The 17,523-nt window shown below is 27.2% G+C and overlaps 1 protein-coding gene and 1 long non-coding RNA gene across 3 annotated transcripts in view; one reads left to right on the forward strand and one right to left on the reverse strand.

The window, feature by feature from the left end:
- LOC132937208 (uncharacterized) overlaps window positions 1-17,523 on the forward strand; it is a 73,113-nt gene that overhangs the window by 12,220 nt on the left and 43,370 nt on the right. The gene's annotated exons all lie outside the window — the stretch shown is intronic.
- Window positions 4,620-13,833, reverse strand: LOC132934996 (uncharacterized). Of its 2 annotated transcripts, none has more exons than XR_009663134.1 (4): window positions 13,565-13,833; window positions 12,861-12,927; window positions 6,887-7,017; window positions 4,620-6,792 (listed from the first exon to the last, which is right to left on the reverse strand). It is a non-coding gene; the product is annotated as an uncharacterized LOC132934996 (long non-coding RNA). The 2 variants fall into 2 exon arrangements; XR_009663133.1 differs by having other exon boundaries at window positions 13,424-13,833.

A 17,523-nucleotide genomic window follows, 5' to 3' on the forward strand; every position in this document is an offset into this window, starting at 1 on the left:
AAAGGGATACGTTCTGAAAATAGAATTGAAGTTATTTAGTAATTTATTGTCATTGAAAGAAAGGGAATGCCTGCATTTTTCCTAGAAAAACTTATATAAATGATTGAGATAATTTGTTAATTTTCGTGATTTTTCGGTATTTTGTCAAGATTTGAACCTTAAATGCTTATAAAAAGTTTTATTGACATTCATTGAAAAAAAAAGTAGGTAAGTGGATGTCACTCTGCAGAAAGTTACAAGTGGGTGGATGGTGTTAAATTTTAATTCAATGATAATATAATATCATTGTATAAGAAAAACGATTCTGAGCGAAAACGGTCAGTCAGCCTATGATATTACTAAGTATAATTGATAATATTATTGTGAATAAAGTAATTTATATATTATAACCTATTTACGTAAAACCTTGTTTTAAATTTTCAATTCTTAGCTATAAAAGTCTAAGCGTTTTTACTGTACTAAAAAATGATGACAGACATAAAAATAAAAATAAAATACACATTGTAAAATCAATAAATTCTTCGTTCCACTCAGGATCTAAAACAAATATTTTCTTGTGGGTATCGCTCTGCTGTAATGGTGTGTGGGTCACTTATATGGATCGTTTAATATACAATTAAAATAAATATTAGGAACAAAGTAAGTTGAATTAATTTTTGACAAAATGTTGGGTTTTTAAATATAAATTTGTATAAAAAATAAATAATAATTTTAGTAGGAACCTCGAGAGTTTCAAATACCAATAAAAAATATTATTAACTTACAACAAAATCGTTATTCTTCGTGTAAATGTGCAATTTCGTCTAAACTTAAAATACATAAAAAAAATCCGAGTACGTTATTTTAGATTTTTTGTTACAGCTCGAATACCTATAACTTATTATAGTAGATCGCGGATTTGCATGCATTTGCGTATTTATTCTGGTTGATCGTATAATAATATACTAAGCAAACAAAAAATTTGTGACATAACGTTTAAAAAATTAACTTTTTTTAGTGCATATTTTTGTATATTTCGATATTTATCTACTTTAAGGGCTTATTTTACAATTTTAACTGCATATTCCATCTTTGAGTGCATATTTTGATTATTTTGTTTTTTGGACATTTTTGAAATATATACTATTGTAATATAAGAAAAATAATATGATATTTGTAGAGTTTCGATTAATATCAATATAAATTAATAAGTACTTGTAGGTATAAATGGTTTTCCTAAATATTTTTTTTACTAATTGATACCTGTTTTTATTTTTTTCTTATAAATTAAAACTACCCACAAAATGATGAAAGTAAAGAAAAAATGAAGAAAAGTATTTATAGTAGGGTTCCATAAATTTAAATATAATGTTAATTAATTAATTAAAACTTAATCTAAAAATTTTTTTCGCTGCTTTTTTTTATTTTTCATGCATATTTTAACTTTTTCTAGGGCTTATTATGTGATTGGTTTTTAATGCATATAAATCTACGCTCTAATTATTAGATACCTTGTTTATGATGTTCAATAATTACCATCATACCATAAAACCTATAGTAGTTATGTATATTAGAATTAAATAAATGTTTTTGTAATAAATTGGACGAAGCTGGACACTAACTAGTTAGTTTTAATTCATATTAATTTTATAACTTAACTAGTTGAATTGAATGTTTAAAATAATCTTATCTGACACGTTAAAAATAATAAGTAACTAGTTATTTTTGTAGTTTATTATTTAATTTATTGAATGTTTAAATATTTTATTTTGTTGTATTCTAATGATTGATATTCCAAGAAATTAAGCTTATTGTATACCTATCTGATAAATTGATCAAATTATCAGTTGTCAGTTGATTAATTTAAGTTTTCATTCATCACCAATAATTCAAGTTAGTTACCTACCCACCTACTGAATAATTAATTTATTTTATAATGTTTTACATTTAAAAAAATGGTTTTTTAAATTTATATTTTAAACTAAAAAAATATATAATGAATACATTTTATATACGGCCGATTTGTGAAGGCCAGTGGTGACTGTACGCCATTACCAGAGCGCGCTGTCTCCCGGGTGCAGACGTCTCCGCGGCTATAGACAGTATATAGGTGGCTGACTCTAACTAGCTATTACCAGGGTCGATGTGCGGTGTATATATACAACCGAACTCGTATCGAACAGTGTGAGGCGCTCGTAGTAGGCGGCGTCAGACCAGCCGTACGGCAGACCTCTGGCTACTAGTCAGATTAGTGTTCTTCTTACCTTGCATGCATCGTATATATAAATCATTCATAATAACTTAATTGCTCCACTGTGCACTACGTGGTCGGTCACCGACCGCGCACCGGAGCAGTCTTAACGTCCGCCTAACCACAAATCCGCCTCACCAAATTTTTTTTGATTTTCAAAGCATTTTTTTTTTTTTATTTCGTTTGTCATTCTTTATGATCTACAACCAGTCTTGTAAAAGATACTTTCAAAAAAAATTCAAGTCAGGGCTTGAAACCGATTGAAATAATTTCGGTTTCGGTTTCGGTTTCAATTTTGTATACAGGTTTTGAATTTTTTCCATTTCGGTTTCAATTTTTCAATACCAATATTAAGAAATATTTTAATCATGATCTCAATTTCATTATGAGTTTAATTATGCGATTTAATGGAATTTACATATTTAAAAACACGTCAATTAAAAAAAAAATAATGGTTTCCAATTTTTACAGATTTCAGTTTTGAATTTAATACCGGTTTCCAATATTTTACTGTTTCGATTTTAAATTATAACACCGGTATCCAATTTTTCCCGGTTTTGGTTTTTATTTTAATACCGGTATCCTATTTTTTTCAGTTTCGTTTTTGATTACGGTGTCGGTTTTAAAACGGTTTGTACCGGTTACTAAAATCAGTTTTTAGAACGGTTTCAAGCCCTGCTTATTTTAATTAATGTAACATATTTATAGTTATATTTATAGTCCATGTAATTTGACGAAGTAATTTTCTTATATTATCTGAGACCTTCGGGACATGTAGTAATCTGTTATTGAGTAAGTTTTAGTGAATCATACATTAATCGTGTTTGTTTTGATCCTAGTTCGTGTAATATTCATTCGATTTTATTAATTTATATTTAAAATGACAAAAATCAGTGCAACTACATCTAGTAGGCAAAAAATGAATCAAACAATTTAAAGTATAATTTTATGTAAACGTAATAAAAGATTATTCTATTTTATAGAGTATATTTCTATAAAATAAGAGCAAAAATTCATATTTTATAGTGCATATTTCTGAGGTTTCTAGAGTGTATAAATCCGGTCCCTGATTAATACATATTACATGTATATTAATTTAGATACCTAATAGCATAAATATAATAATATTCTATTTAAGATTTGTGATTTAAAATTAAAAATACTCAATGTAAACTCACTTGTATCCTTATTATTTTCATACAAATGTTAGGGACATTCTGGTTAGCCTTTGCGTCAATTAACACCTATAGCAAATCCTACTACTGACGCTCACCCACTGAAGTATATTATAATATAAAACAAATGGCCACTAGAAGTATATTATTGGAGTGTTAGAAATGTAGGTAACACCTCTTATAAATTAAGTTGTCTAACATTGTTTTGACACCAAATATTTTGGTTTTAGATGCTTATGAGCATTTTATGATGCTTAGATGGATATGTTTTTCTAAAATTTCGAATTTCGAGATGAAATGCCTAATATTGTAGCCATATTTAAATTGGTAATTTAGTTTCTCTATTAGTAGGTACCTAAAACGGTTGTTTAGTAAAATAGTTAACAATGAATAACAAATTAATAAATAAATAATACAATTTTCGATTTTAAAGGACCTTAAAATTTAAATGTTTTTTTCAAAAGTCCTATGAACCAGTTGCATTACATATTTTGTATTTAATTTGAGCGCATCTGATTTTAACTTAAAAAAGTGATTTCTATAGAGCAATAGTCTAGAAGTTTATAAATTCAACTATTTTTTCGAAATTACAATTTAACTTTAGGAAGTGTGTTTAATTTACTATCACTTTTATTAGTATGTAAATAAGAAAATATTTCATTTTTCGTGAAGTATATTGACATGTGCACGTGCAAAAGTTGCATCAGGCACGGCATTACAGCGATTCTAGGAAGCACACACTAATGTTCATTTACTACTCACACATAGTCCATAATATGTTCATGTCATGTGATTTGCCTAAATATTACTACTTAAAACATGATACACTGGAGCCTCCTTAACAATATAATATTATTTACACAAAGCATAAAATAATGATTAATATAATATTTGTGACGGATCTTATATTATTCTATGTTTTGTGTAAATTGGTACTAAATATTGGCTGTGTATCATTTTTAAATCATCTGTTTACCTGTGGCAAGATATTGTACATTGTTTGCGTATCGGTGGAAGATTATCACTTGAGCACCGTCTGTTGAGCACTTGCACCAAATTATCGCACATCATATTATGCAAATCAACATTTTAAACATCAGGGTATAAAAAATGATTTTTGATTGAAAATTCAATGATTATTATAAATCTTATGTAATAAATAGATAAGAATAATTAAAAATAAATAGGATTAATTTAATTGAATTGTAGTCATAATTGCATAAATGTGCATAGTACATACATATTATATAATATTATATAGATAATAAATAATTTAAGATTTTTAAGTTTAAAAACAATAATGATGCACAGGCACAAGTCCCATAAGCATTTAAAGTTCAATTTTTGACAAAATTCATCAAAATCTTAAAAATTTAACATTCAGTTTAATTAGACACATTATAGTTATAGTTATAATACAAATATACATATAACATATAGTTTGAGTAAAAATAAATTCGCGGACACATTGTACGACATAAATAAACTAGGAAATATATTTTACAAGATAAAATTAAATTGCGAAATGTGATTGCGATCAGTATGAGACATGAGTTGGTCACACAGTACACAACCCATACACTATAATACAATATGAACCAAAACCAATCTACTAAAATTAATACAAAATTTTTTAAATATGGACAGACATGAATATACTATTTTAAGAATAAATAATTATAATAATAAAATAATTATAAATACACAATTACTTAAAATAATTTGCCATACTTTTAATTTTTAATTTTTAATTTTATATATTAGGTATGACTTATAATGACAGATGACTTCTTAAAAATTCACGAAGCCTGTTGCCTGTACATAAGCATTTCAGCGTGGTAATAGTTTTATCATCAGTTCTCGTCCAAAATGTACATAAAATTTTAAAATTTATAATACAAAACATGTGATCAATGGTCACCGTTACAATTTTAAATTTGACTCTCCATATGAGAATACCAGGAAAAATATAAACGTACATTTCAGATTAAATGGTGCCAATGTGTAATTTTGTCCACAAAAATACAGTAAGGGAATGATCTTGTTCTTTGAATTCAACCGAACTAGATGATTATTTTAGAAATTGTCAACGTAGACTCGCTTTAAAACCATCTGGAATATCAAATATTATATTACAGATGGTTTTAATTAATATATTAATATTACATTAAAATATTCAAATATGCACTAAAAAATAATTAATATAATTAATACCTTTCCTTTAAAAATATCTGTATTTTGTAGGGAGTTTTAATCTATAAGAAAAATAGGAATCAATTGTCCACGCGGACATTTGTTGTCTTTGTCCTACATGTGCGTAACATAGCAAAATTACGCACAGTAGATAACGTTTAGCTCTGTTAGTTTAAAAATTAGAGTGAATCGACCTATTACAAAACTTGATGGTAAGGACATTATTTGTGTAACCAACATACGAACACAGATAGTGTACTTATCATAGTTTACGATAGTTCAATTTTTAACAAGTGATGCGTACATAATATAACGTAAATTAAAAATGATCATAACTCACTTAAATACTGTAAAATCGTAAAAAAAAACACGAACACAGATAATGTTCTTAACCTCAAGTATTATTATAGGTCGATTCACTATAATTTTTAAACTAACTGAGCTAAACTTTATCTGCTAAGCGTAAATTTGGTATGTTACACACTTGTAAGACGGAGACATCAAATGTCTGTGTGGCATCCTCTTAACATCAAAAATGTATCCTAAAAAGAATTTACATAGGTAAATCATTAACTACTCGTACAAAATTTGATTGTAATATATCTAAGTATTCCAAAAAAACATTTTAATAATATGGAACTAAAAACATATGTTATCACTAAAAAAGCAAACAATTAAAACAATTATAGTAAAAAAAAAAGTAAATAATATGTTTATATTTTTTAAAAATATGTCGTTTTTTGACAACTTTAAGTTATGGAAAAATATATTTTAAAAATATTAATAGTTTTTCAAAGAACGAGTGTCTTATATTAGGACTTAGGATCCTCCAGTAGACTCACTTTGTTTTTAAAACTTTTAATAGTTCTTCTAAACTATTTTCAAAATACCGTATACATTGTTCAAAGACAAATCTACCCCTACCACAACATTTTTCAATACTATGAATTTTTTATAAAAGATCGTTTGACTCTTTCGTTGTTGTAATAGGCATTTTAAAGAAATTCAAAATAATGTTCTAGGAATTTTTTACATAGTACCTAGAATATTATTTTTATTTCTTGTAAAATAAACCCGTGTTCATCCATTGTAAAATCTTCAGTATTCCAAAACATTGTGAAGTTCTTTTTTCAATTGGTTCCAAAGTAATGGACAAGCTATTAGATGAATCATCAATTGTCATGGAAGTATTATCTGAAAGGTTATTAATTTTTTCAGTATTTGATTTTAATGTTGGATTTAAATTACAAGTTGAAATGTTTTTTAGTAAGAATTTTTTATATAGTACCTTTTACATTGTTGTGTTGTCTTCTGATGACTGTTCAGCAGCTTCATTAACTATTGGACTTATCAATTGATCTTCACATGTACTTAATACAGGCACCTCATTAATTGACACTGTCAGCAAAGCATTAGGTGCTAATGATTTGAAAAAAAGAATTTTATTTTAAATTATTATATGGATTTAAAATTTTACTATAAAACAGAAATATAACATCAGAGAAAGATTATTTAAAAGGACATTCCCAAGCAGGGACGGCCTGGCCCACCGAGATACCGGGAGGTTCCCGGTGGCCTGGCCTATTGAGATTTGTCATTGGCCTGACGGCCGTACCACATTATTTTTTAAAATAATTAGGTAGTTTCTTTATACTAAAAAAATATATTATTAATATTTGTAAGCTACTATACTACAGTATATAAAAATCCCGATTCGAACACCCGTAGCCCGTATTCCCGTAAAGTAAATTGTAATATTATAAGTTATTACTAATAAGACGTAATAGAGAATTCCTCATGTAATATGGGTATTTTGGGATGTATAAAAGCATTATTATTTATTATTATTATTATGTATTTTTCATCAGAGAGTCGTAGGTACCTACTTTGCTGCTCACGCACACGAATGCGGGTGTGGGATTTCTATCTAAATAGTAATTTTATTCATAGCCCATACCACCTACTCTATTTTTAGTCCGATCCAACTATATCGATAACTGATAACAATTATTACAATAATATGAAACATATTCACACATAAACTACTTCGTAACATTACTATTTTTGTATTATGGTAAATGGATTGTTTATCGTTAATTGTTATACTAGCTCAATAGCTGGAGACCTGGAGTGTATTAATAATGTATAGATACTTTTGTTCTCTGCATCGTGAATAAAGTCCGCTGTAGTTGGAAACTCATTTTAAAAGTTATATTATATTATAAAATCCTTTTTGTATAATCTTTTTATTTAAAATGAAGCCAGTAAACAGAAAAGGAGGAGCTGCTCGAGAAAAAGAAAAAAAGAAAAAGCAGTTATTGGAAGTCAGTAAGAAATGTGTAAAATTAAATTCATTTTTTCAATGGATACTTCAGGTAATTTATTTAACTATTATATTTATTATTTAGGAAGTACTCTAGTTGGTAGTTTGTAATCTAGCCATCCGAATTAATCTAAATTTAATTAATCCAAATTAAACAGTTAACTAAATAAATAGTAAACCTATAGCCAAGTGCCCAAGTAAGCGGTGTGTAGATTATTTTCTATTTAGGAGTTTAAACAAAATATAATAATCTAACCATTCTAACCTAGTACAGTATACAGAACATAGAAGTACCTAAGTACTTTTATAATATTTATTTTTATTTTTGTACCTATGTATCATAGATGGCCAACATTTGGGTGAGGTCAAATGTGTTTCCAACGTTTTACCCAACCTGAATCCAATCAATGAAATTATTTTAGAGGAAAATAAAACAGAAGCAGAAGAAATAAATGAAAATGGTAATTACACAATTAATATTTAATTCAAACGTTTTTATTTGTTAAATTTTGATAGAATGCAAACAAAATATGTTAAATACTCTAATTGTCACTGTGGATATAAGTGCACTGTGCATTCTATAATTTGGTAGAATTTATTTTAGTTGATTATTAAAACTGAATTATAAACTTATAACATAATATTATCTGTAATACATCTTTACCTACATTATTGCAATATTGTATATTATTATGATAATGTAGGTAGGTATTAAGCACTTTTATATTTATTTTATTTATCTTTGTACCTATGTATCATAGATGGCCAACGTTTGAATGAGTTTGGATGTGTTTCCAACGTTTTACCCAACCTAAATCCAATCAATGAAATTATTTTAGTAGAAAATAAAACAGAAGCAGAAGAAATAGATGAAAATGGTAATTACAAAATTAATTCAAATGTTTTTATTTGTTAAATTTTGACTGAATGTAAATACGGTAATGCAAACAATTTTATGTTAAATACTCTAATTCCCATTGTAGTCTGTGGAGTGTGGATATAGGTGCATTCTATATTTAAGTAGAATTTATTTTACTTGAGACTAAACTAAACTAAAAAAATAAATACCTACTATACAATATTGTCAATTTTATGAAAATGTATCTAGGTAACTAGATCTAGTATCATAGTAGCATATTAATATAGTAATATACTATCTTGTAATACATTACTAATTATTATTGTATTAGTAGTCATAATAATTTCTGTAAAAATAATTATGACCAACATTCTGCATAATATGTATAATGTATACATAATGAATAAGCATATTATATCATCTAATAGTATAATTTCATAATTATCATATTTAATTTGATTAGAAAATAGTTTTGACCAGTGTGGCTATATGTTAAAATATGTAATTACTAATATTGATTTTTTTTTTCTATTATTGCAGTTTATCATGATGATGAACATATTACCATTTAGTTTATATTATGTTGTGTTTTACCATATGTTCTAATTTTGTGTGTATTTGTATTATTATATTATTGTTATATCTAGTAAATTTAAACTTAATCTGTTAATTTAAAATTGCCGTTTGGCGTTTATATATTATAAATAAATAAATAAATAAATAACATAGTGAATCCGATAATAATGTCATTGATGTTTTTAAGAAACCAAACTCAAATAATATGTCATTATTTTTAAAAATGCACCCGATTCAACCTACAAACGATACTGATTTACAATTTGTATCAAAAAAAGCATTTTTTCGAAAAGATGGTGTCAAAAGATTATGGATAAGTTTTTGTAAATCAACTAATAAACTTTTCTGTTTTGTTTGTTTGGAGTTAACTTCTCAAGATTCTGTTTTCATAAAAGGATTTGATGATTGGAAACATGTGTACCAAAGAATAAATGAACATGAAAATAGTCGCATCCATAGCCACTCATCAGAAGTTTTTTTTCTTAAATCTCAGAAAAAAGACATTAAAATGTTGTTGACGATCAATCAAAACAATAAAAGAAAAGAAGATGTTAAAAAAAATACTTATTTTACAAAGGATCATAGATGTTTTAAAGCTGATTGGAAAGAGAGGGTTGAGCTATAGAGGAAACCGAAACGAAGGTACTCACTCTTTAAATAATAAAATATTAGATCTAGGGAACTTTTTAGAAATTATGATATTACTTAGTAAATATGACTCAGTTATAAATGAACACTTTAACACCATAATTTCTTAAAGCGAAACAAAGTTTCTTGCTGGTAAGAAGGGCCGTGGAAATTTACTAACGTTTTTATCAAAAAATACATTACAGTCTATTATAACAATAACTTCTTCTTTAATAACTCATCAAATTGGAACAGAAATTAAAGAATCAAAAATGTTTTCTGTTCTTATAGATACAACCCAAGACATAACTGTAATTGACCAATGTTCAATTGTAATAAGATATATTTTACACGATAGAGTATGTGAAAAGTTAGTAGCTGTTAAACCATGTCATGATTCAAGTCGAAAAGGAATGTCAGAACTTCTTTTGAACACTCTTCAACAATTAGAAATTTGTAGAAAATGTAGAAAATTGTATTAGAAATTCGACTGATGGGGCTGCTAATATGCAAGGACAGTATAAAGGAATGACAGCATTCTTATCAAAATCGTCCCCTAATCAAGTACATGTATGGTGTCATAGCCATATATTGAATCTAGTTCTATGTGATGCAACTAGAAATCCTCTTTTAGTTGCATCATTATTTGTATTACTTAGCAAATGTGCTCAGTTCTTTAAAGAATCCTATTTGAGAATGGATGTATGGCGTGAAATAAGCTTACAAGAATTTGGAAAGAAAAATCAAAAAAAATTACAATTAATTGGTAAAACTAGATGGTGGTCAAAACAAATTGCTCTTGAACACATTTTTGGTAAATACAACAATCCAACATATTCCATGCCTCATTGTAGCATTTTCCAAAATAATTAATAACCAAAAATTCAATCCGGATGTCCGAATAAAGACAAAGAATTTGTTAAATTAACTGTTAAAGTATGATACCATCTTGACAGCACATATTTTTTCTAAAATTTTTTATACAACTGGCCCACTGTCAAAATATCTTCAATTTAGTGGCATAGATTTACTCAAATGCCAACAGTTAGTAAAGGCAGCATTAAAACAGTTAGAAACATTTAGGCGTGGAATGGAAGGCATAAAAATAACGAGTAATTCATTTATTGAGTGGGCAAATAATAAAATAGATCAAATTATGGATGATGAAGAAAATATGTTATGTACTCAAGAACAATTTGAAGTAACACGTTTCAGGAAAAAAAAAAAATGCCCGGAGAGAATTTGGATGATGATCCTATTAAAGATGCTGAAAAAAAATTTACAGTGGAAATACATAACTACGTAATGGATACAGTAATTGAAAGTATGACGTCAAGATTTTATAATAATGATGAATTGTTGACAGACTTGGCGCTTTTGTCACCTATACAATTTTTAGAACATAAGAAGAAATTACCACATCAAGCTTTTAAAACTTTATCAAAAAATATATTGAAATTTACCAACTGTAAAACTGAAGATGAAGTTTATAATCATATTCATGAAGAATTAATAAGTTTTTCAAATAACTGGGAATTTTTAAAAATGTCGATTGCAGATGAGTATGAAATAATGAATTGGGAGATTGAAAATGACGAGGATGATTTGGAAGTTGACTCTGAGAAAATAAGTCAAGTTATGTGTAATAGTTGTAGAAACTGTACACTGTGTTGTTACAAGTTATTGATAAAATACAATTTATACAGTAACGCTTATTAAGTATTAACAGTTGCTTATAAGTATTTATTGTGTCTTCCTGTTACCCAAGTTACCTGTGAATGATCATTTTCAACTTTAAAGTACATAAAAAATAGGTTGAGAAGTAAACTTAGTAATGAAAATACTGAAGCTTTTATGTTAATGTCAGTTGAAAAAGAAATGTTGATAAATATTGATAATGATCAAATAATTGATTTATTATCACAAAAAAGTAAGCTTCTTTCAATATGTCTTTAAAATGTCATAACTTATAATTTATATTTAAAATATAAAATTAATTATAAAAGCTTAATTTAATAAATATTCATTTTGATTTGTTAGTCAGCGTTTATAAAATATAATTTGTTATAAAAAATTCAAGCATATAGTGGCTAATTTAACTTTTTGTTCAATTGTTTAAAGATAATACATAGAGTCATAGAAATAGGTGTAACTAGGCCTTTAGGCTTCAAGGAAATTGAATTGAGATGAACAGTCTCACTAAAATATTGATACTGATTGAAGGTCAATTTTTTTTAATGCCCTCTTACATAATATAATTAGATAAATAAATAATTATAAAACAAATAGGTAGTATTGGTGGGGAGGGGGTAAAACATAAGCTCAGCCATCTCCTACACCCCACCACCACTATAGTTATGCCTAAAGGATTTAAGGTAAACATTGATATGTGGCCTGGGTAATAAATTTTCCCGGCCTGAATTTTTCTCCCAGGCCGTCCCTGTTCCCAAGTCATTGTCTTGGGTTAACTGATTTAAGAGGAAAAATTACTATATTTAGTATGTTTATCCAACAAAAATAAGTAAGTTTCATATTTTCCGCGGTCATTACGGATAGATTGTTGAAAATTAATTTGGAATTAATTAAAAAATATATATATATTAATATAAAGAATAGGGAATTCTTGTTATGAACTAGTGTTTTTACTGCATGGGTTTGCTTTATTCTAATTTATTAATAAAACTTTCTTTCTTATATTAAATCGTGAGATGTTTATAATATTGTTCATTTATACTTTTTAAAAGAAAAAGTTCAAAGTTATTATATTATATAGCAAAATAAAACCTTGAATTTACCTAAACTATAATAATACAAAGCTAATTAATAATTAAAAAGTTAATATAAAATAAAATAACAAATAATTAATTTTTTTCTTACCGTTATCTAAAAATAATGATAGAACAGCGCCTGGTTTTAATCTGTTCTTTAGTATTTTTCAGTATTCCTGAAACAATAGAGTTTAAAATGAGTACTATAAACTCTTATACCACATTTTACTATTTTAGCAGGATCATTTTTAAATCCACATTTTTCTCAGTTTGATCCATAAAGTTGGGGAATAGCATTTGAAAATAAAAATCGCTTTATTCCTGGCTTATAGTTTTCTTCTAAAAAATTATCACTACATAATATACGTTGCCATTCATGACAACGATCAGTTACTAAAACTTTAAGCCATTCCCTTCCCATGTATTCATTTTTGGGAATTCTATATTAAAACAAATATCAATGAATACAATAAATTGTTAATGTTATATTAGGAAAATAAACACAAAGTAGAAATTATTAGGCTAAACCGGGTACAAAATAATTTTCAGTATCCGGCACCAGGATAATGAACCATGTCAATAATAATATGATTCAAAAATCAATGTGCGTTTTTTTTTCCACAACAGTTTGAGCAAGTAAATTTCTAGAACCAATTGATACTCATTACTCACCCATGATAAATAACTCTTTCACGATTGACATTGGTGTTATTAGATCTATTGCATGATATATGCAGTTGGAACTTAGAAAAATGAACCCGATCAATGGACGTGGGTAGTCTCGATCACTCAGGCTTGGAATGTATACGATACCTGGATCTAGGTCTCCTATTGACCGATGATTGTGTTTTGAGGTGTACTTTTTCTCGTGGTAGTTAACACGTTGAATGCGTACTGACGCTATTTGGCACAAAGTACATGAATGAAACCTATAAAAACATAACTTTTTGATTTCTTAGTCACAAATTCGATGAGATATTATTTGTATTATTAAAAATGAATGTTTGAAAAGCACGTATTTATTATTTTAGGTAGACAAACACACACGGTAAAAAAAAATATTATTCTGTCACGAAAACTACGAAAACAGTAGACTACCAACTAGTGATAAGCGGAACTCCTGTAATCACGGTCTTGGATTATAAATCAGTAACGAATACTTTTGTTCGTTCCATCGGTACATAGTAACTAATTACCAAATGGTCCCCGACAGTAGACTTCTGTTTTATCGACCGGCAGTCACCACGTTCCCCGACCCCCGTACGATTCTACAATCTAAAACATTTGACGTTTACACGAGAAAAATTACACACGAACAATTATTACGCTTAAATTAATAAATCGCGAAAGTGTATTTAACGGGAATAAAAAAAATTCGGGATAGTACATAGGTAATAATCAGGAAATTATTGGTGATCGCGTTCGTTCCCTCCTGGAAGTCCTGCGATTCCGTGATCGCCGTCCCTCCCATAACATAAATATACGTAAATTAGGAAAAAAAGACTGGAAAAATACTTCACTGGAATTAAATGCACCAAATTCATAATATATTTTGTAGGTACTCAATTAGGTGCCTAAAAGGTAGGTAGTAACTTGAGAAAATCACTTATTACCTACCTAATTCTTGAAATCGCGATAAACTTTGTCGCGTGCGATTAAGTTTTTATCGCATGAAAATAAATATTTGGTATTCTTGAATATTGTGGTATGACTTTAGTCGAACGAAATACATTCGACTATTGGTCGTGACAAAGTTTAGTCGCATGAAAATCGCATAGGTACGTTACCAAACATGAAATAATATTAATTTTTGAAATTGTTTGTATTGATAATTGATAGGTATCGTTTTGAATTGTAATATTATTTTACATTAAATGTTGTGCAATAATTGTCATGATTTGTTTATAGTTATAAATAGGGCCCAGAACTTAATGCCCTAAAAATATTTAAAAAAATACACACGTAAAAAATGTTAAAATGACTTATTAACTAAAAAAGTGACCTCAAAAATACCGAAAATTACTTAACATTTTTTAAAATGTTCGTTTTATACAACTCATGTATCATAGTTCGTAATTAATATAGGTGCTAGATCTTTAAACATGTATACTCTCTACTAAATTGTTTTTTTGCAATTTGAAATAAATTGATCAACTTAGGAATGTTGTTCGCTATTGAGGATATTGAAGAGCATGAACAAATTAATCACTTTGTACAAACTCAAAATTAAGAAATTAGATCGGATCCCTTCACATTAACAGATTGACTATTCATTATAAGCTATAGACCTATTAACAACTCGTATAAGTAGTCTTAAAGTTTCATTTGTCTGTGATTAACTTGAAAACAAAAGTTAGCTCTTTACCTATTTATGAAATATGAATAATAAATTAAAAATATGATGGGTGTTATTCATTAAATGTACACATGTGTACCTTCTTCAACCAATTTGAATCTGAAGGACAACCAAAGTATTGAATAAATAATATACTATATTACTATGTGAATCATAATGGATATCACTTAATTAACATACAAATATACAATTTTTTTAATGTTAAAATTTTATTAGAATATTATATTATTATTACATATTACATCTATATTAATTTAGATACCTAATAGCATAAACATAATATTCTACTTTAGATTTGTAATTCAAAATTAAAAATACTCAATCTAAACTCAATTGTATTCTCATTATTTTTATTTTCATATAGTAGTATAATTTATAATGATTTTAAGTATCTACTTTTCTTTTTTGTTAAAAAATTAAAAAATAAGTCATTGACAAAATAATTTTTTTCACAAACATAACTCTAGAGTGTAATGGTATAGTTTTTTTTAGTTAAATAAAGCAACTAATTACTTTCTGATGGGTGGTGGGGTAAACATATAAAAAATAAGAACACAAATTAAAGGAAATAAGTAGGTACCTAACCTATATATCAGAATATTCCTAATTTTTTAAGTCTTCATCAATTATGACCATTGTTGATAATTGAGGAATTGTAATAAAAGCCACTGAAGCTATTTGGTAATTACAAACCTATTCATTTTTCAAAGAAATTTGTCTTTCCTCGTTGTAAATGGGAACGTGTTTAACGACCAGTAAACTAATAATTTACATATTTTATTCAATTTGATAACTAATATTACTATGATCAATTTTTATTAATCGTTACTATAAGCATAAGCTAAATATACAATTAAACATTTAATACATTTTTAACTACAAGATAATTTGGAAATTGTTAATGAATTTTGTCGAAACGTGAACTTTATGCTTATGACAAATGGTGGCAATGTATCTCTCATATTTGTGAACAGATATTATAGAAACTATAATAGGATCCCTGTATTACATTTTCAAATTCTTTGACATACCAAAGAACTTTTTATTGACATTAATTTTAAAAACAATACTTATCGAAAAAAATTAAAATGTATTATCCCCATAACTAGTTAAAAAAGAGTAAAATTGTTTTAAAAATTGTATGGTGTATAGAAAATGATAATAGGAACATTCGGGGAACAAATCATGTATCTATACCTAGGTATTTATTTTAGTTACACTTATAAAACAAAATTAATTTTTGTCAAAAATATAATAATTTTTCCTTAATTATCTTTTTGTTTTTCCGGACGTATTTGAAAACAACTGGGAACATTCAATCTTTACCTGATTAAAGCATCCAACTAGATGCACTTTCCCATCAGAAAAGATACCAATGTCTAAACTAGTTATGTGTTCCTTTACAATTTAAATATGTTGAGGCCCTCTGCGTTATTTAAATTGAATTCTTGCTCAGCAAAATTGTATCACCTAAAAATTAAAACTTTGTTAAAAATATGTCAGTGCACTATTTGTCTTCTCTCTTTGAACAACAATCAACATGCAAATGTGAGTACAGTAGATCCAGTTTTGTACCATTAGTTTTAATATATTAAATATTAGAGTGATAATACATAATGTTATAATCAAACTTATAGGCAAAAATATTTTTTAAGAAATCTTATGGGGAAGCACATATTATATTTGTATTTTATTTTTAAAACGAGTTATGGATATTATATAATTGTAACATATAATTTATAACGTATTATTTATTTGTTAATTTATTTTGACTAAACGGGCTGAGCCCTTAGATAAATATATGTCCACGCACACAAATTAGATATTATACAATGTGTCCTGTGAACAGGTGGGTATGTTGGTTAATAGCACAGTAAAAAAGATTTAGAATATAAACCTATTAACAATATTCTCACCTTTAATTTTCATGATTCGCTCCAATATTGTATGGCTTCATCTGAGTCTGTAGACTTATCTTCAAGAAAGTCAACGTCTGAAAAATTGTCAATACATTAGCTAGTTCCTTGTATATGGTACATCATATATTTCAGTTTTGAAAACGGTAATAAGTATAATCCATTGTATGAACTAAAAACGATAAGCTATTAAGTGACTTTTGGTTTTGGAAAATGTTTAAAATTGGATACTTGAGTGATATACTTACATAAGTGTGTGTGAATTATATATTATTAAGTATCTAAGGCTTTTCAGGGCGAATTAAATTCATCAACTGTAAGGCCTCCAAATCCTTTATTCGTCTGTTCATTTTGGAGAAACAAAGTTTTCTGAAAATGTCAAGTTGTAAAAAATATATAAATACCTAATTTATAATTTATGTTAAATGTTTTTATACCTCTTAGATGCAATTTCCTAGTCATGCTCGGAGTAGTACCAATGTTGCAGTAAATTACTAAAA

The sequence above is a fragment of the Metopolophium dirhodum genome, chromosome 1 (genome assembly GCF_019925205.1).
Source record: "Metopolophium dirhodum isolate CAU chromosome 1, ASM1992520v1, whole genome shotgun sequence".
NCBI classification, from domain to species: domain Eukaryota; kingdom Metazoa; phylum Arthropoda; class Insecta; order Hemiptera; family Aphididae; genus Metopolophium; species Metopolophium dirhodum.